The 21355-nt window shown below is 39.5% G+C and overlaps 1 pseudogene; it reads left to right on the top strand.

Annotated features, from left to right (window-relative positions):
* Positions 1-5980: 5980 nt before the first annotated feature.
* LOC143273179 (vomeronasal type-1 receptor 4-like) lies at positions 5981-6975 on the top strand (annotated as a pseudogene).
* Positions 6976-21355: the final 14380 nt, after the last annotated feature.

The following is a 21355-nucleotide window of genomic DNA, read 5'->3' as shown; positions in this document are numbered from 1 at the left end:
GAGATTTATTTTAAAATTTCTTTTATTATTATTTCATTTTTACATTTCAAGTATTTTAAAATTCAAACATATTTTTATTACATTCTTCCCAAAGTCCAAGTCCTCCCAGATCTTCCCCTCCTTCCTACCCACCAAACTTCAAGCTCTTTCTCAAAAACAAAAACCCAATACAATAATAAAATCCCTCCAAAACAAGAAAACAAAATAAAAAAATACATATCCCAAAAGAAAAAGCCATTGAACTGTAACCACATAAAAGTACACACACAAAAATCAAAATAAAACAAAACAAATACCCTGTGTAGTCCATTATTATGCTGGTTAATTACTCCTGCATGTGAGGTCCTCAAGTAGTTGATATACCAAGTGTCACTCTATTAGAGAAAACTGATTTTCCCTCTCCCAGGAAGTATAAGTGACAGTTCAGTCACTAACCTTTACCCCAGTGGCTAGGTTTCCATTCATTCATTCATTTTTAGAAAATATATAATAAGATAAAACAAGACCTATCACATTGAAGTTAGACAAGACGAACCAACAGAAGGAAAAGAACCTAACAGAAGGCATAGGATCAGAGGCCCACTCATTCATACACTTGGAAATCCCATAAAAACTAGAAGCACACAGAAGATCTGGTGCAGACCCGTGCAGACCCGTGCAGGCTGCTCAAGTCTCTCTGAGTTCTTAGGAGCTTTGCTCATGTTGATCTAGAGGGATGTAGCACGCATCTTAAAGGGTCTTATTAATAAAAACAAACCTGGAGCCAGGTATTGGGATGAATGCCGGAAGATCAGAGAAGCAGAACAAGCCACAGCTACCTCACCTCGCCAGTGCCTTGGCTGATCTTGTTTCCTCAGACTGGAAACCTCTGAGTCCTCATCTGAATGGATCTCAGCTGAACTGCTGCTCCAAAGCCTGAAGCTTAACCAGCCAAAAGCTTCTAGTTCTTGGTCTTCACGCCTTATATACCTTTCTGCTTTCTGCCATCACTCCCTGGGGTTAAAGGCATGCATCTCCATGCTTGGCTGTATCCTTGAACACACAGAGAACCAGGTAGATCTCTGCCTCTGGAATGCTAGGATGAAAGGTGTGAGTGCCACCATTTTCTGGCCTCTGTATCTAGTGGCTGTTCTGTTCTCTGACCCCAGGTAAGTTTATTCAGGCACACAATATTTTGGGGAACACAATACCACCACAAGAGGGCCTTATTTCCTTGGTGTCTTTCATCCCTTCTGGCTCTAATGCTCTTGACACATCCTCTTCTGTGGGGTTCGCTGAGCTCTGAGGGGAGGGATTGAGGGATTTGATGGAGACATCCCATTTGGGGCTGTGTGTTCCAAGGTCTCTCACTCTCTGGGTACTGTCTGACTGTGGGTCTCTGTGTTTGATCCCATCTGTGGCAGGAGGAAGCTTCTCGGCTGATAGCTCAACAAGACACTGACCTATGAGTGCTGCATAATATTTAGGAGTCATTTTATCAATACATTTCCCCCTTTTTTAGACCAGTATTATTTGGTTTTACCCTTGGTCCCTGGCTGTTGCTTCTCAGGTTCCTGGTTAGCCAAGCAGTGTCAGGTGTGGGTTTCATCTTGAGGAGTGGGTTACTCCACAATCTTTGTGCCGCCATTGTCCTAGCGTATCTTGCAGGCAGCGTACCATTGCAGATAAGGCTTTGTGCCTGGGTTGGTGTTTATGTTTCTCTTCTGAGAGCATGCAGAGTACCTGCCTGTACCCAAGATGCGGGAACATGGAATAAAGCCTCTATGTAGGCATTGACTTGACATCTCCAAGCTCAGTGAGTAGTGTGGGTGAAGTGTTAAGGAATGGAGCCTTGATGTCAGTTTGTGGGGAGTAGCCTATAGACTTGGCAATAGCCTGGATTGTTTTAAGGACTCCAAGGGGCCCTTTGGCCAACAACCCTTATTTTTCTATTTCCATCCACCATGACATATGTAATGTACAACTTAGCTTCCCTGTTCCTGGATTCCACATTCAATAGAGAGGATACAAGAGCTGTCATTTTATTTACAGAGGAAGCATTTTTTGGCCTCTAGAATGTCAGCAGCCCCTATATGTATGGAGACACCATCATGCAGGGCACAGAGTAAGAGTCATGACCTTGAACTCATCTCCTATGTCAACACAATGATGCTTTCTCTTCAAGAACAAAATGATGATGTCATCACCTCTAATCTTAGCCCTGTATTTTTATTTACATCCTTTTCCATCTGGGAAAGGTAGGGCCTCCTAGAAACTAGAATGAAATGTATATGGAAGGTCCACACACAAAAGTTTTATAACTGTCATTGAAGTTTTATAATAAGCAAATACTGCTTTTGGAATAAGGGCAAGAAGGAATCCATTTAGAATTCTGTATGATATTTAATGTGCAGGAATGAAAGAATCAGCTCCAACTAATCCTGTCACCAGCAATGGGCACAGGTAGAACAAAGAGCTCTAAACTTGTTCTAGCCCTTGTGTGGGTCTTGCACATGAATCCCCAGGGCTGAGCATCATTTATTCTAATTCTGTCTAAGCAGGGATTTAAGAAAGAGAAGCAGGTGACTTAGTCTAAGTGTCAGAAGCCGGTCCCCTGCCAGATCATAGCTTGTCTCTTTGGGAAGGTGAAAAACAGTCTGGAGATTCGCAGAGCTCTGTACAAAAAAACTCAGTTAGTTGTTCATTTTCTCATCTCACATCCTTCCTCTTAAAATCATTAAATCCTAATTAAAATTAAAATAACTTCTGAGGAAAACAGATGTGGTAATTGTGGAGAGAGGGGGAAGCTGTACTTTAGGGACTGGGGCCCTGCAGAGGCCTTCCTTCCCCCGGCCCCCCCGACACTGTGACAACTTGAAACTTGAAGTCCGCACTACCTGATGGCAGCCAAGAGCCCCACAAATCCTGACAGTACAAATAGGACCTGGCAAGTGTCACTTCCCAGAGCTGCTCCTCCGGAGGCTGTCTGCACCACAGAGGTCCAGGTGAGTTCATGGAGGTAAGATCTTCGATCCCCTCAGCTGTGCCAGGGAGGGTTTCACTAAAGCAGAAGTCTCTCCCTTTGCCTAAGTCAGGGAGCAGTTGAGAGGCTGTGATCCTCAGGACCTCTGGTCTCCTTCTGGCCCTGAGGAGGCTGGTCCGTGGCTCCAGAAAGGGCAAAGGAGACTAGATCCCAGAGACAGAGAAATGGAACAGAATTGCCAAAGCATCGCTATCCTCCTCAGGCTATGGGATCATGACAGAGCTCTGTCTGGGTCTTTGTATAGGTTTCTTCCTTTTTTTTTTTTCTTTAAAGGAATCGATAGTATATAGAATATTTCCCCATGTCTCTCAAACCATGGAGAAAATCAGAATATGCTCCTGTAACATCAGCACACGAGAGATGGAGACAAGGTGATTGTTGTTCAAGGCTAGCCTGGTTCACATAGGGAGACTGTGTCTCAAAAATAACAAGACAAAACAAAACCAGAATTTCTTGTTTCAGCCTCCATGTTTTCCAGCATTGTGACTCCAACAGCATCACTAGCGTTTGTAATGTTGGTGCTTCTCACTTTTGGTGCATTTCTACTTTTCAAATATTGGCAATTTTTTTTAAAAATTATATCATAACTCCTAATTTGAAGGGTTTTTTTCGATATCCATCCTTAGGCTCTTCCGTCTATTGCATAATATTATAATACTTTTTATCAGGTACAGTCTAGTGAGCTTGGCAGGTATGGAGAAATATAAACCACTAAGTTTAACAGTTATTGTTACCATCTTGAGAATTCCTGCTATCAAGGATACAGGCTGTAAACTAGCACACCCTGAACAGCTCATCTTAATTTTATCCCAATGTTAAGTAGCAAAGAGAAATAGTCTGTTTTGCTTTTGTTTCCTTGTTTTCAGAAAACCAGGATGGATGGATGTAACCTATGTCACGTTCCTGGGGTTTACTTACAGATTAGGGATCATCCGTATTTGTAAACGCAAGTCCACCCTGTCTATTAAATTAATTTCCTTTTGTATTCACCAATATAATGTGGAAGATAAGTTGCCTCTATCTCCTCTGACAGTCCATTCCAGTAGAAGGGATCACTTATTAGAACAGAATCTGTTCTGAAATATGATTGAACTTTGGGGTGGAGAGAGAGAAGACCAGAAAAGTAGGAATCCCCAGATATCAAGCATTAAACAATGTTTAATGTTAATAAAATATTAAACAATTAAAAAATGTTAATATTTTCCATCAGGATTTTGGGTGAATTATTGGAGGAATTTTTACAGATTCCAGCCTCTGAGTAAACACTGCATTTTTATTCTAAATTGTTACTGAATGCTGATGTGCTTGCTGTTACTGTCTGGAGCATATTTGGGATGGTATTGTGATTCTAGGATGCACTGATAATACAGGCAATGATTACCCCTCCATCAGGGGAGCAGTTGAAAGAAGTAACTGACATTTCTAGAGTCATGAGGCAACAGAGACCCAAATCTGGGAACATGGCTCGGTTCATGCAGGTCACAGGTGATACCATCAAGACATAGAGAGTTAAAACAATCCTGTAAGTTTCACAGGAATAAGGGAACAGAGGCGTTCCAAGTACTCAGAACACACAGACCCATGAAATATTCAGTTTCCTCTCATTCCAGAAAAGATGCCCAAAGCCTACCATGAGTCCCTGAGAAATAAGAATGGAGGAGCTCCTGAACATGAAGAATAATATCCTGCTGAAATCAAAAGTTCTGGAATCAACTCAGACAGATGCAGAACAAAGCAGCCTGCCTGATGCACAGGCTGGAGAAGAATCAGGAGAAGCAGCTGCAAAGCAAACTGACAAACTGCTGCTCACAAGGCCCCACAGAGGCAAATGCACCGTGAACTCTTAGATGGGATCCCTGCTCACACAGTATGCCCCAACCTACGGTACTGTATGTAGAAAATACTGAGGAGTCATAAGTCATGAACTGCACTCATCTCTCGGTGGTACCTAACACCTCATTAATCCCCTTCTTAGATCCAGCTCATCATCATCCCCTCTTGGAGAGTGGATCCATGCACCCTCAGATGACCCCAGGTCACTCACTGGAGTCACAAATGCCTTGAAATCATAAACTGGGGTCAAAGCTGTCTGCTACCCCCTCTCCTAGGAAGCACCACAGAGTTCTGCTAGACATATGCAACCGGGTGGGTACATGAAATTGTCAGCATATCTTTTTATGACTCAGATTTAACTGTCAGGCCCTATCTTGAAAGGTTATCTTGAAATGTATCTTGAAAGGTTACATGATTTGTTTTGACATTGAGGACTATTTTAAAAAGTGACTAGTGAACATTAATATGGAATGAAGGCATAGAGTGTTCAATACAAGAACTTTAAAAATATTAAGATGTGGAAATGCAGGTTATAAAACTTTGAAGCCAAAGGCAAATCTAGAAACTGTTACATTAGTCAAGATGCAGATAAGAAAGGAATATCAAGCAAAGGAGGAGACAGTGTGGAGGGTGAGGTACTAAATCTGAGATATGTTACAGGTGTTGACCCAGCAGAGATTCCCAGTGTCTGGGAGGTGATTTGGGGAAGGCATACAGATTCAGCATGAGCCTCAGGCTTTGGGAGTCAGGTGGGGAAATATGATGAAATGGAATGAGAAACAGAGGAAGAAATGTTGGTTGGAGAAACTGGAGTTCAATTCAGCTATGCTGAGAGTTAACTAGGAAAATCCAGGTATGAAGACATACAGACAAAAAGACAGGGAGAGAGACAGACAGACAGACACACTCCACTTGAACAAGTCAACCTTGCTAGTGCACAGCACAAAAATATAAATCTCCTTCAAAACTTTAGATTTTGAATAGCAGTTACCAAACTTACCTGTCAGAGTACACTCTCTCAGAGTGCACAGTGGGAAAAAGGAGGCATTTCAAGGACCTAATCTGCACACATTACCTGTGTCCATTGCTGCTTCTTACACACTATAAAGTGCCATTGTGCAAAATGTGCTTTTCTGATTTATGTCTAGCATTATTGATGCTTTCTTGAAGAGTCTTTATATCCTGGACACAAAGTTTTCTACCTAAGAAGAAAGAAATGGTTTTGAAGTTTATCAAGAAAATAATTTTCCTCTTAATGACTACGGTTGGCACTCTGGGAAACATTTCTATCTTTGTGAATTATATGTTCAGTTGGTGGGGAAGCCCTGAGAAGAAACCCATACACCTTATTCTCATCCACTTGGCTTTTACAAACATCATACTTCTCCTTGTAAAAGGATTGCCAAAGACAATAGCAGCTTTTGGTTTGAGAAACTTCCTAGATGACATAGGCTGTAAGATCATCGTTTACCTGTCAAGGGTGGCCCGTGGTGTCTCCATCTGCACCAGCAGTCTCCTCACTGTGGTCCAGGCCATCATCATCAGTCCCAGAGCATCTGGGTGGAGGAGGCTCAGACCTAAGTCTGCATGGCACATCCTTCCATTCTTTTTTTTCTTTTGGATACTCAATGCTTTGATAAGTGTGAACCTAATCCACTCCATTACAAGTATAAACCTGAATATGTCACAGCTTGAAAAAGATGACAACCATTGTTATTTTATGCTAGAAAGTCAGAAAACAAAGGGGCTTCTTCTCCTTCTCATGGTCCTGAGAGATGCAGTGTTTCAGGGAGCCATGGGAGGGGCCAGTGGCTACATGGTATCTCTTCTCCACAAGCACCACCAGCAGGTCCTCTACCTTCAGAAGGCCAAGCTTCTCTACAGAACTCCCCCTGAGCTGAGAGCTGCCCAGAGTGTCCTCCTTCTGATGCTCTGTTTTCTTTTCTTCTACTGGATTAATAGTGCTTTTTCTCTATTTTTAAGTCTCTCTTTACAATACAATTCCTTGATGATATATATCCAAGAAATTATGGTCCTTGGTTATGCTACCTTTAGCCCTCTTGTGTTGATTCACAGGGATGGACTTCTGGCTGAGTGCTGGCATGCTCAGTGAAAGAATTCAATAAATTATCTCTCTCATTCATCTATTAATGAGTGTGAAAAAACTTTCAGTTCTATAATATTGTGAGTAAGACAAAATCCCACAAAACAGTTTAAGCATGTGTTTATTGTCAGACAATCTTCCTGGTAACTCAAGCCTTGAGTGGAGAGGGAGGGAGACTTTAGCAAATTATAGTGATACAGAAACCTCATTCTTTATATTGCCACCCTTGTGAAGGGACTTTATTGTTTTTAGCCATTTTATATTTGTATTCATTTCTTGTGTATGAATAGTTTGTCTGCATTATGTATGTGTAACTTGTGCGTACCTGGTGCCTCTAGAAGCTGGATGAGATTATCTAATGCCCTGTTACTGACTGGAGTAAGACTTATGGTTCTGAACCAAAATGTGGTTGTTAGGAATTGAACCTGGATCCTCAGTGAAACCAGCTACTGCTCTTAAGTGAACCATCTCTTAAGCACTGAGAAAATGACTTTAATCAGAATTTGTAAAATTGCCTTTTATATTACCATGACTGAAAGCATGAAGATGAATTTGGTAAATTTTATCAAAATTTATAGTGATTTAATCCTGTTAGTCCAAGAAATTCCATATCTTGTACCTGATTCATCAAAGTGTCTTAAGATTGCATCCATAGAAAAGATTTTACAGAACTTCAAAAGAATGATTTGTACTGTGCAATCAGTCAGTCACTAGATGATCAATGCACCAGTCACAACACTTGAATGAACTGAAAAGTGTAATTGGTCTTGTATTGGTGAACATTCTCTGCAGGAAAAAAACATTGTATATATAGGACAAACATTTTATTACTCAACATTGAAACGTGAGGCAACGTAGATCCACATAAAACCTGAGGAAGTTTAAAGAGAAATAAAGGGTTCCAAACACACACACACACACAAATGGAGTCAAATATGGCTTCTTGGCAACTGCCTTTTGTTGGGTCAGCTGGGTGCCAGCAGCAAACAGAGGTGTGGTTCCTTTAAGAGGCAGCTTCCTGGCTGGGTGCTAGTGGCAAACATGGGCATGGCTCTTTCAAGAGGCCTGCTCCTGGATGCTGACCTGGGGTTAATGAGCAGCTAGGAGGCAGCATGGACCCAACAACTGCCCAGAGCTGGGGCAGTAAATGTGGCTCCCTCCAGTCCCTTGGCCATGAAGCCAGGCTCTCAGGGAACCAAGAGGGGAGGAGCCAGCTGCCAATGCCATGAGCCAAGGAATGCACTGAGCTGAGCATTGCCAGGTAACTAACATGGCAGTTTAAGATTGGTCTCATGCAACCAAAGAACAATACAGATGCTCTGTAAAGACAGATCCAGATGAAAAAAAAAAAACCTCTAAACAGGTTACAGTGTGTTTAAAAATATACATAGGCTTGGGAAAGAAAAGAGAAAAGATATATACAGTCATATAATAAAAAGTAGTTTAAAAATTATAAAGTCTTAAAAAAGAAGTTCAGTGTAGCTGAAGTTTTCCTGGTTCTGCCTGGCTCCCACTGCCCTGTGGCCGCTTAGACCCAAGTAAACACACAGAGGCTTTTATTAATCAAAACTGCTCAGCCATTGGCTCAGGCTAACTATTGATGAGCTCTTTTTTTTTTTTTTTTTTTTTTTGTTTTTTGTTTTTTGTTTTTTGTTTTTTCGAGACAGGGTTTCTCTGTGTAGCTTTGTGCCTTTCCTGGATCTCACTTGGTAGCCCAGGCTGGCCTCAAACTCACAAAGATCCACCTGCCTCTGCCTCCTGAGTGCTGGGATTAAAGGCGTGCGCCACCACCGCCCGACAATGAGCTCTTAACCTAAAGTTAACCCATAATTTTTATTTATATTTAGCCATGTGGTTTGCTACCTTTTCTCAGTTCTACATTCACATCTTGCTTCCTCTGTGTCTGCCTGGTGACCTCGAACTCTTCCCAGAATTCTCTTCTCTGCTTCTCCTGCCTATACGTCCTGCCTAGCTAGTGGCCAATCAGCATTTTATTTAGTAAATAATCAGAACAACACATTCACAGCATACAGAGTGATATCCATAGCAGTAAAGTAAAATAAATAAATAAATAAGTAAATAAATAAATAAGTAAAATAAATAAATAAACCACATAAATATGGGAACTACACAGAGTCTGGATCCTGCATTTTATTGTGTTTTCTTTAGAATTTCTGATTGCTAATGAAGGAATAACAGCTACTAAGATGCATTGGATTATCAAAACTGCTGGATTAAGCCAACCTATATATTTTCATAACTTCCTGTCTTCAAAATGGAATTAAAAATGTTACTTTGGAAGAGGTTATGCTTTTATTTCCACAGGAAGTGAGAGGCTGTGGATTCATTTCAGGTTCATATGGATCAATTAATTGGGAAAACCTTCTAAAAATCCTGACTACAGACATAAAGAAATAAACATAGAAAACCTACAAAACAAATAATGTATATTTTAGTTGCTCAAATATAAAGCAAAAAAAAAAACTTCTTTGGCTAATGTGTGTATAATGCATTGTCTATACTTGTGTTAATGCAGACATGTATGCTACTTTTAAAAGTTTATGTATTTTCAGAGCAAGGGAACCAGACACCAATAAAAAACAGATGGCCCAGGTGATCAAGCATCTCAAAATGCCTCTGTTACTGTCTCCTCAGAATTCTGCACTCAAAACAGCTTTAAGACTGCTGGCTTACATGGTCCAGCCTCACATACTATTCTAGCCATGACCTCACAATTATCCTTATTTTCTCAGAGTTCCCCCAAAGATACCAGTGCCAATAGACAACAGGAAGTAGTCTAGAGAATGAAGCCCACATTCCCAAGAGATGGAGTATGGGTGGGTTTTGGTTTTCAGTGGATTATAAAAATTTTCGGGCAGAGACATACTGGCCCAGTGGCGGCCCACAGAGGTAGACAGGCCTGGCAGTGAAGACAAGCAGATGAAGGTAGGTCCACAGCAGCGGCCCGCAGAGGTAGACGGGCCCGGTGGCAGCTGGCAGAGACATACAGGTCCGGCGGCGGCCCACAGAAGCAGAGAGACCCAGTGGCAGCTGATGGGGACATCCAGGCCCAGCAGAGTAACGCAGAGGTAGACAGGCCCGTCGATGAGACAAGCAGACGCAGCTTGGAACAGGGACGCCTCTAACCCCAACACCTGGGGAAGAAGCTATCTCCATGGGACGGAACCAGAACGAATCTGAACACTCCGTCTGAGAACAACCCAGGACCCAGCTGCTGATCCTGCGAAACCCAACAACTTGGAGGTGATGGGGAGACTACCCCACTCAGCTGAAACCCATCTGAGAGAGGATTCAGATGCCTACAGTTTGAAGTCTGAAGAAACAAGATCAGATGAGGAGTTGACGAATGAACAAAACGTGATCTGGGAACACAGAAGAAGGCGCTGTCCAGCCACCAAACCAGATCACCAGAATCATAAGTATATACTTCACCGACTGAGATCAGCTGCCCCTGAAGAAACAGCCCAATAGCACCAATTTAACCAAGAACTCCTACTAAACCAAGACTGAAAATTAGAACAAGAGAGGCACTCTCAGACACAGACACCACCTGCACCGCACAGAGGAAGAGATGAGTAGATGCCAGTGCAAAAATACAGGCAACAACATAAAGACCTATATGGCAACATCAGAACTTAGTGATTCTACATCTGCAAGACCTGAAAATACCAAGACAGAAGAAACAGAAGAAATCAACCCTAAAAATGACTTTAAGAAGATGATAGAGGCCCTTAAAGAAGAAATAAAACATTCCCTCAAAGAGGAAATAAAAACTTTTCTTAAAAAGGAAATGAAAAACTCCCTTAAAGAGGAAATAAAAACTACCCTTAAAGAGGAAATGAAAAACTCCATTAGAGAGGAAATAAAAAACTCCCTTAAAGAAATGGAAGAAAAAATGAACAAAACATGGGAATAAATCAAAGAAAGCCAAGAAAAAGCAATTAAACAGATGAAAGAAACATTCCAAGATCTGAAAAATGAATTTGAGACAATAAAGAAAACACATGCTGAGGGAATGCTGGAAATAGAAATCCTGACTAAACGAACAGGAACTACAGAAACAAGCATAACCAACCGATTGCAAGAGATGGAACAGAGAATCTCTGACACTGAAGACACAATAGAGAAAATAGATTCATCAGTCAAAGAAAACACTAAAGACAAAAATGTCGTAACACAAAACGTCCAGGAAATTTGGGACACCATGAAAAGACCAAACCTAAGAATAATAGGGATAGAAGAAGGAGAAGAATACCAACTTAAAGGCACAGAAAATATATTCAACAAAATCATAGAAGAAAACTTTCCTAACCTAAAGAAAGAAATACCTATGAAGACACAAGAAGCTTACAGAACACAAAATAGGCTAGATCCAAAAAAAAGTCCCTTGCCACATAATAATCAAAACACTAAACACACAGAACAAAGAAAAAATATTAAGAGCTGCAAAGGAAAAAGACCAAGTAACATATAAAGGCAAACCCATCAGAATAACACCAGACTACTCAATAGAGACTATGAAAGCTAGAAGATCATGGACAAATCTCATGCAGACACTAAGAGACCACGGATGCCAAGCCAGACTATTATACCCAGCAAAACTCTCAATCACCATAGGCGGAGTAAACAAAATATTCCAGGATAAAACCAGATTTAATCAATACCTGTCCACAAACCTAGCCCTACAGAAAGCACTAGAAGGGAAAATCCAACCCAAAGAAGCTAAACACATTCATGAAAAATCAAGCAACAGATAATCCCACACCAACATACACCACAGAAGGACAACACAACACAACCACAAAAAATAACAGGAATTAACAATCACTGGTCATTAATATCCATCAATATCAATGGTCTCAACTCACCTATAAAAAGACACAGGCTAACAAAATGGATAAGAAAACAGGACCCATCCATCTGCTGCATACAAGAAACACACCTTAACTTCAAAGACAGATACTACCTCCAAGTAAAGGGCTGGGAAAAGGCTTTCCAAGCAAATGGACCTAAGAAACAAGCTGGTGTAGCTATCCTAATATCTAATAAAATAGACTTCAAACTAAAATCAATCAAAGAGATCAGGATGGACATTACATATTTATCATGGGAAAAATCCACCAAGATGAAGTCTCGATTCTAAACATTTATGCTCCAAATACAAAAGCATAAAAAGTTCATAAAAGAAACACTACTAAAGTTTAAAACGCACATCAAACCCCACACATTAGTAGTGGGAGATTTTAACACACCATGCTCACCAAAAGATAGATCTACCAGCCTGAAACTTAACAAAGAAATAAAGGACCTAACAGATGTTATGACACAAATGGACCTAATAAATGTCTACAGAACATTCCATCCTAACACAAAAGAATATACCTTCTTCTCAGCACCCCACGGAACCTTCTCAAAAATTGACCACATGCTTGGACACAAAACAAATCTCAACAGATACAAAAAAATTGGAATAACCTCCTGTATCTTATCAGACCACCATGCCTTAAAGTTAGACCTCAACAACAACAAAAATTATAGAAAACCCACAAACTCATGGAAACTGAATAATGCCCACCTGAAACATCAATGGGTCAAGGAAGAAACAAAGAAAGAAATTAAAGAGTTCCTAGAATTCAATGAAAATGAAAGTACAACATACCCAAACTTATGGGGCACTATGAAAGCAGTGCTAAGAGGAAAATTCATAGCTCTAAATGCACACATAAAGAAGATGGAGCAATCCCATACCAATGAATTAACAGCACAACTGAAAGCTCTAGAACAAAAAGAAACAAACTCACCCAGGAGAAATAGACGCCAGGAAATAATCAAATTGAGGGCTGAAATCAATGAAATAGAAAACAAGAGAACAATACAAAAAATCAATGAAACAAAGAGTTGGTTCTTTGAAAAAAATCAACAAGACAGACAAACCCCTAGCCAAATTAAGCAAAAGACAAAGAGAGAGCACCCAAATTAACAAAATCAGAAATGAAAAGGGAGACATAACAACAGACAACGAGGAAATCCAGAGAATCATCAGATCATACTTCAAAAACCTGTACTCCACAAAAATGGAAAACCAGGAAGAAATGGACAATTTTCTGGATAAATACCACATACCAAAATTAAATCAAGACCAGATAAACCATTTAAATAGACCAATAACCCCTAAAGAAATAGAAACAGTCATCAAAAGTTTCCCAACCAAAAAAAGCCCAGGACCAGATGGTTTCAGTGCAGAATTCTACCAGACTTTCAAAGAAGAACTAATACCAATCCTCTTCAAAGTGTTCCACACAATAGAAACAGAAGGAACACTACCAAACTATTTTTATGAGGCTACAATTACCTTGATACCCAAACCACACAAAGATGCAACAAAGAAAGAGAACTACAGACCAATCTCCCTCATGAACATTGATGCAAAAATACTCAACAAAATATTGGCAAACCGAATCCAAGAATACATCAAAACAATCATCCATCACGACCAAGTAGGATTCATCCCAGGGATGCAAGGATGGTTCAACATATGAAAATCAGTCAATGTAATACACCATATAAACAAACTGAAAGAAAAAACCACATGATCATCTCCTTAGATGCTGAAAAAGTCTTTGACAAAATCCAACACCCCTTCATGATAAAGGTCTTAGAAAGATCAGGAATACAAGGAACATTTCTAAACATAATAAAAGCAATTTATAGCAAGCCAACAGCAAACATCAAATTAAATGGAGAGAAATTCAAAGTGATACCACTAAATTCAGGAACAAGACAAGGCTGTCCACTCTCCCCATCTTGATTCAATATAGTACTAGAAGTTCTAGCTAGAGCAATAAGACAACAAAAGGAGATCAAAGGGATACAAATTGGCAAGGAAGAAGTCAAACTGTCACTATTTGCAGATGATATGATAGTATACATAAGTGACCCCAAAAACTCTACCAGGGAACGCCTACAACTGATAAACTCCTTCAGTAAAGTGGCAGGATACAAGATCAACTCAAAAAAATCAGTAGCCCTCCTATACACAAATGATAAAAGGGCTGAGAAAGAAGTCAGAGAAACATCACCCTTTACAATTGCCACAAATAATAGAAAATACTTTGGGATAACACTAACGAAACAAGTGAAGGACCTTTTTGATAAGAACTTTAAATCTCTAAAGAAAGAAATTGAAGAAGATATCAGAAAATGGAAGGATCTACCATGCTCATGGATAGGTAGGATTAATATAGTAAAAATGGCAATCTTACCAAAAGCAATCTACAGATTCAATGCAATCCCCATCAAAATCCCTACACAATTCTTCACAGACTTGGAAAGAAAAATACTCAACTTCATATGGAAAAACAAAAGACCTAGGATAGCTAAAAGAATCCTATACGATAAAGCAACCTTTGGAGGCATCAACATCCCTGACCTCAAACTCTACTATAGAGCTATAGTAATAAAAACAGCTTGGTACTGGTATAAAAACTGACATACGGACCAATGGAATCGAATTGAAGACCCTGACATTAATCCATGCACATATGAACACCTGGTTTTTGACAAAGGAGCCAAAACTATACAATGGAAAAAAGAAAGTATCTTCAACAAATGGTGCTGGCATAACTGGATGTCAATATGTAAAAGATTACAAATAGATCCATATCTGTCATCATGCACAAAACTCAAGTCCAAGTGGATCAAAGACCTGAACATAAATCCAGTTACACTAAACTTAATAGAAAAGAAAGTAGGAAGCACTCTTGAACGCATTGGCACCGGAGATCATTTCCTAAATAAAACACCAACAGCACAGACCCTGAGCACAACAATTAATAAATGGGACCTCTCGAAATTGAGAAGCTTTTGCAGGGCAAAAGACACAGTCAATAAGACAAAAAGACAGCCAACAGAATGGGAAAAGGTCTTCACCAACCCCACATCTGACAGAGGATTGATCACCGTATATAAAGAACTCAAGAAACTAGACATCAAAATACTGAACAGTCCAATTAAAAAATGGGCTAAAGAGCTAAACAGAGAATTCACAAAACAAGAACTCCAAATGGCTGAAAGACATTTAAAGAAATGCTCAACATCCTTAATCATCAGAGAAATGCAAATCAAAACGACTCTGAGATACCACCTTACACCTGTCAGAATGGCTATGATCAAAAACACCAATGACAGCCAATGTTGGAGAGGATGTGGAGCAAAGGGAACACTCCTCCACTGTTGGTGGGAATGTAAACTTGTACAACCACTGTGGAAATCAGTATGGCGGTTTCTCAGAAAATTAGGAATCGAACTACCTCAAGACCCAGCCATCCCACTCTTGGGCATATACCCAAGGAATGCTGATTCATACCATAAAGATACATGCTCAGCTATGTTCATAGCAGCACTATTTGTAATAGCCAGAACCTGGAAACAACCTAGATGCCCATCAATGGAAGAATGGATGGAAAAAACGTGGTCCATATACACAATGGAGTACTACTCAGCAGAGAAAAACAATGAAAGCATGAAATTTGCAGGCAAATGGATGGAACTAGAAAAAATCATCCTGAGTGAGGTAACCCAAACCCAGAAAGATAGCCATTGTATGCACTCACTCATAAGTGGATTCTAGATATAAAATAAAGAACAATCAGACCACAACCCATAGGACCATAGAGGCTATATATATAGCATGGAGGTCCCTAGGATGACTGTGGCTTATAATACATTTCAGTTCTACTCAATAATTGAAAAAAATAGCCAAATGAATGGAAACACATGAACTATGAACCAAAGGCTGAGGGGCCCCCAGCTGGATCAGGCCCTCTGAATAGGTGAGACAGTTGATTGGCTTGATCAGTTTGGGAGGTAACTAGGCAGTGGGACCAAGCCCTGTGCTCATTGCATGAGTTGGCTGTTTGAAACCTGGAGCTTATGCAGGGACACTTGGCTCAGTCTGGGAGGAAGGGACTGGACCTGCCTGGACTGAGTCTACCAGGTTGATCAGAGTCCTCGGGGGAGGACTTGCCCTGGAGGAGGTGGGAATGGGGGGTAGGCTGGGGGTAAGAGGAGGGTGTGGGAGCGGGGAGAATAGGGGAACCCATGGCTGATATGTAGAACTGAATGGTATTGTAAAATAAAATAAAATAAAATAAAATACATAATAAAAATTAAAATGGCTAAATATAAAAAATTTTTTAATTGTTTAGGAGGGTTGGTTACAAGTTGTTATTGGTTATAGTCAGAAAAAAAGCTAAACAAAAGAGTTAAATTCAAAGAACTCTTTCTAATGGAAAAAGGGACATTATATAGGAATAATAAGGGAGAAGGCATAGATTATTGAATTTACTTTAATTCTAAAAACAACTATACATCTCAAAATACTTCACATTATTATGGATTTTGGTACATTGATACAAATTTAAATTTAACTTTGTTATACTGTATGTATATTTCTACTCTTGTTTGGGGTATTGTGTTTATGCAGCTCATTTAAAATGTAATGTATAACTAAGAAATACAGATTAATAGTCATCTATAATAGTCAAACTTATAGTCATGTTAGGTATGTTTTCAAGGTCATACAGAGATATATTTAGATAGTCTTCAAACACGTCAAAGGCCTACAGAATGTGGCATTATATATGTTTAATAACCTATGACTTTTCATGACAATGAGACAGATACATCTGCTCCTGACAGCGGTAATTTGTTTCAAGAGAGGATGATGGGCATCAAAGAAACTGCATATGGAGTTTGTTTTCTTTATGGCAAAAGCTAGCCATTTGGGCAAAGAAACTGCCTCTGCATCAACTATGGACAGTATGCTGTCTGTTGTTTGTTTTTGCTTTTTTGGGGGTCCTGCCACCTGCGTCACAAATAAGTCACACACAGAGGCTTAGTCTTACTTACAAATGCCTAGCCCTAGCTTGGCTTGTTTCTTGACACTTTTCTTGACTTTAAATTATCCCAGCTACCTTTTGCCTCTGCACTTTTTACCTTTTTCTTACTTCTGTAATCTTATTTTGCTTCTTACTCTGGCTGGCTGTGTGCCTGAGTAGGCTAGCCCCTAATGTCCTCTTTCTTTTCTTGCTCGTCCTTCTACTTTTTTTCCTCCCAGATTTCTCTTTCTATTTATCTTCTGTACCTGCTGGCCCCGCCTATTTCTCCTGCCCTGCTATTGGCCATTCAGTTTCTTATTAGACCATCAGATGTTTTAGACAGGCACAGTAACAAAGTTTCACAGAGTTAAACAAATGAAACATAAATAAAAGCAACACACCTTAAAATAATATTCTCCAACATTTCTCCCTTTTGGTCTAAATAGAAAGAAAAGTTTTCACTTTAACATAGTAAAATTATACACAACAAAAGCAGTTGTCAAGTAAGAATTATATTTACAATATTCTATTTGTAGTTAGCATATTCAGCGAAAATACTGGATTATCTATCCTATCATAATGAATCCCAAGTTTTACACTTAATTTACTCTCTATCATAGCTAAGGAAAACTGCAACCATAACTGTCTAGTCTTAACTCCATCAAAGACCCCAGAAGGATAATATTATTTCAGTAAACAAAAAGTACATTGCAGGCAACTTCCAAAGCTCTAGAAATGACATCTGACTGTCTGGACATCACTCAAAGTTCCTTCTGCAACCTTGGGGAAACTATCTTCAGCCTACAGGCCTAGAGTATCAGGCAAACTTATCAGTGAAGCAGGAAATGTGAAGGACTGTCTTGTCTTGTATTGGAAAAGTTTATCAGTTGCTTTTCTCTGTGTCGAGCAGAATATCTGACAGACTATTTGTGAAGCAGGAATTTGGAAAGACTGTCCTACCTTCTTTTAGCAATTTCATCGGGTTTTTTTTTCCTGTGTGCTTTGCATGTCCAGTCTGCACAGCACATTGTCAGCAGTCAAAGACAAAAACAGATTCTTTGCTCAGTGGCTAACCTTGCCACAATGAAAGCAAACTCTGTAATGAGTTTCTTCAGTGCCCATCTCTTCTCTGAAATAAATTGGTGCCGTCAGGTGTGGATGTGTCTTATTGTCATGAAAAACTTTAAGTTAACAAAACATTTTAAATGACATATTTTATAGGTCTTTGAAGTATTTGAAGACCATATATCTAAAATATATTTATTTAACCTAGAAAATATACCTAACATATCTACAGATTTGTTATAAATGACTACTGACTTATGTTCCTCGATTATCCTATATAGATTATAACAATACTTAAAAAAAAAAAACTAGAACTTTACCTTACATTTTTAAATGAACTGCATAGGTACAATACTGTAAACAAGAGTAGAGACATATATACAATATGTGGTAACAAAATGACCTTAAATTGTATCTATAAAAAAATCCTTTAAACAATAGTAGAAACATATATACAATACTTTAAAACAAAAAAGACCTTAAATTTGTATCAGTATACTAAAGTCCATACCAATACAAAATATTTGAGATTAACAGTTGTTCTTTAGTTTAAGGAAGATTCAATAATATTCCCTTTTATCTCATCATTCCTGTATTTCCCCAAATTATAATAAATATCCATAACCCATCAAATAACCAAAGACCACACACATCTCCCAACTCTTGGGAATGTGAGCATAGTTTTCTCTATACTGGTTCCTGTTGTCTATGGATGAAACATCTTTAGGGTACCAGAGAGAAAATTTTGAGATAATGACCAAGTCCTGGGAAGACCAGCAGTAAACTTTGCTGATAGACATCACCTGTCAATATTCAAGAGGTCTCACCTGATCAAATCTGATCCATATTAACTCTAAAGGAATCCACAGCCTCTCATATCCTGTGGAAACAAAAGCAAAATATCTTCTCCAATGCATTTTTTATTTGAAAAATACATTTTTTTTTATGTGTGTCCCTGAGCTGGTTCATAGCTTGGAAATGTGGGTGGAGGACTGGTCTGGGGACACGGGAAGATAGTTACAGAACATGTTTGGACTTCATGTTGTGTGTTTTCTCAGCTCACATCCTTAGTTAATCCACAACAATGGCTGGGATAACCTGTGAGCCAAACAGTGCAATGATTGTAGAGGAAGAAGAAAAGCTGGCACAGGGGCTGAGACTCTGCAGAGTTTCCTGACACGGTGATGATGACAGCTGACGTCTTTGTGCTGCTTCCTTGGAGCAAAGACCTGCAAGAATCCTGAAAGTACAATAAGACCTGGGACTCCTCACCCTGACAGGCTGACCCAGCACTCCCCTTTGGGCTCAGCACAGCAAGGAGACCTTGAAACCCTTCAGTTCACTCCAGTGTAGTGCTAGCCTCGTTTGTGACAAGTTCTTACTATTTATCTCTAGGTAGTTTCTAAGCTACAATCTGTCTGCTGTAGTCTCCCTGGTGCTGGAAATGTGGACTTGCATTACCAGTGTGGTAAGGGCAGTCATTTTTTGTCAAGCTATAAGTCTGTTTGGAGAAGTGTTGCTTTTTCTTTGTTTGCTTTTATTTTTATTTATTTATTTATTTATTTATTTTTTTTTTTTTGAGCCAGGGTCTCACTATGTCACCATGGCTGATAGAACTGGCCATGTAGACTCTAAAGTAATAATGTAATATTAACTAGGAAGAAGAGGAAGGGTTCAGATTGGCTTTCCAGTTATTTAGAATATATGCAAACCTTGGGGACCAAAACTCATGGTTTCCTCTATGCTAACATACTGTCCCGTATAAATACGCCTATATGGGAGACATGGTGGTGGAGTTCTTGGATGTGAAACAGAAATTCCTCCCCATCTAGAAATCAGAAAATCAACTTGATCTGACAGAGATCACAGTGACCCAGTTATTAACAAGGTTGAGGGAAAAGATATGGGTAAGACCAGAGGAAAACTAAAAACAGACTGCAGAAATTTTCCTAATCCCATGACAATACACAACAGCAAGTTATTCTTCTTCCTCTAATCTACCTTCAAAAGCATCCACACATATAGAACAAATCCAAGCTTCCCTTAGAGGTCAGGAATCAAAACTCAGACCTCGTGGTCAAGGGCCACCCACAGCTCCTCGAGGGCACTCTCCTGGCTACACACAGCAGATTATTTGATTTTTTTCAATAAGAGACTTTTTGGGACATCTTTGAGTGTTTCAGCTTTAATTGTTTGATCATAAATGGAAAAATTATGCAGCTTGGCATACTATTGAAAGCTAAAATGCCATTTAATACTAAAGCGCAGAATCAGTTTGAGGTTCAACTCTAACCCAGGAAACATCAAAGCTCTGGAGCAAAGACACACAAGTTGGGAGGAGAAAGGCTACCCTGGAAGTTATCTTGCTTAACAAAGGGAGACAGCAGGGAAAACTGAATCAAACTAAATGGACAGAGAGATGGCTCAGCAAGGAAAAGAGCTTGCTGCCCAGCCTGACAGCCTGAGTTCCTTCTCAGAACCACGGTAGAAAGACAGAGCCAGATCCTGGGTATTGACCTCCAACTTCCACACACACACATAGTGCATGTATGTGCCTATGAACACACACACACACACACACACACACACACACACACACACACACACGTACATAAAATGAGTCAATGTTTTAAAAGAAATAAAATATGAGACACAGTAGAAGTTGCAACACCTGTAGACTTGGAGATGTTAAAGAACTTGAAGAAAGAGATTCCCCAAGTGTCTGCAAATAGGCCATAGTTAAGATGCATTGATTTATTCCCTGGCATTTGGAATTAAATGATGGTAATATGATAGGATGAAACAGAATCAAATACGATAAATGAAATAATGAAAATAAGAAATAACTCCACAAGTTAAGAAAAAATTTAGGTTGTCTTCAACCATCTTGAGCGTGACCATGGGCAGAGTAAACAAGGATTCAATTTGATTTTTCCACTATGGGGCTCAAACAGTATGGTTAGAAAATTTAGATATTTGTTCTGTGTTGCAGAATATTCCTTTACATTGTGTGAGTATGTGTCACTGTGATTGGTTTAATAAAGAGCTAAATGACCAATAGCTAGTCAGGAAAAGGTTAGGTGGGACTTCTGAGTACAGAAAAGACTCAGAGAGGAAGTAGGTTGGAGTTGCCATCCAGATTCAGAGGAAGCAGGACATGCAGAAAGAGAGGTAAAAGCCACAAGCCACATGACAGCATGTAGATTAATAGAAATGGGTTAATTTAAGTTATAAGTGCTAGTTAGAAACAAGCCTAAGCTAAGGCCAAGCTTTCATAATTCATAAGAAGTCTCCATGTCATTGTTTGTGAGTTGGCTAGTGGGACAGAGAAAGACTCGTTACAGTTCTGTAATAGAAATGTGGTGATCCGAATAAGAATGGCCCTCACAGGCTCACGTATTTGATTGGTTAGTCAACATGGCAGGACACTAT

The sequence above is a fragment of the Peromyscus maniculatus genome, chromosome 5, assembly GCF_049852395.1.
Source record: "Peromyscus maniculatus bairdii isolate BWxNUB_F1_BW_parent chromosome 5, HU_Pman_BW_mat_3.1, whole genome shotgun sequence".
In the NCBI taxonomy this organism is placed as follows: Eukaryota; Metazoa; Chordata; class Mammalia; order Rodentia; family Cricetidae; genus Peromyscus; species Peromyscus maniculatus.
This window is presented reverse-complemented; position numbering and strand designations above follow the sequence as displayed.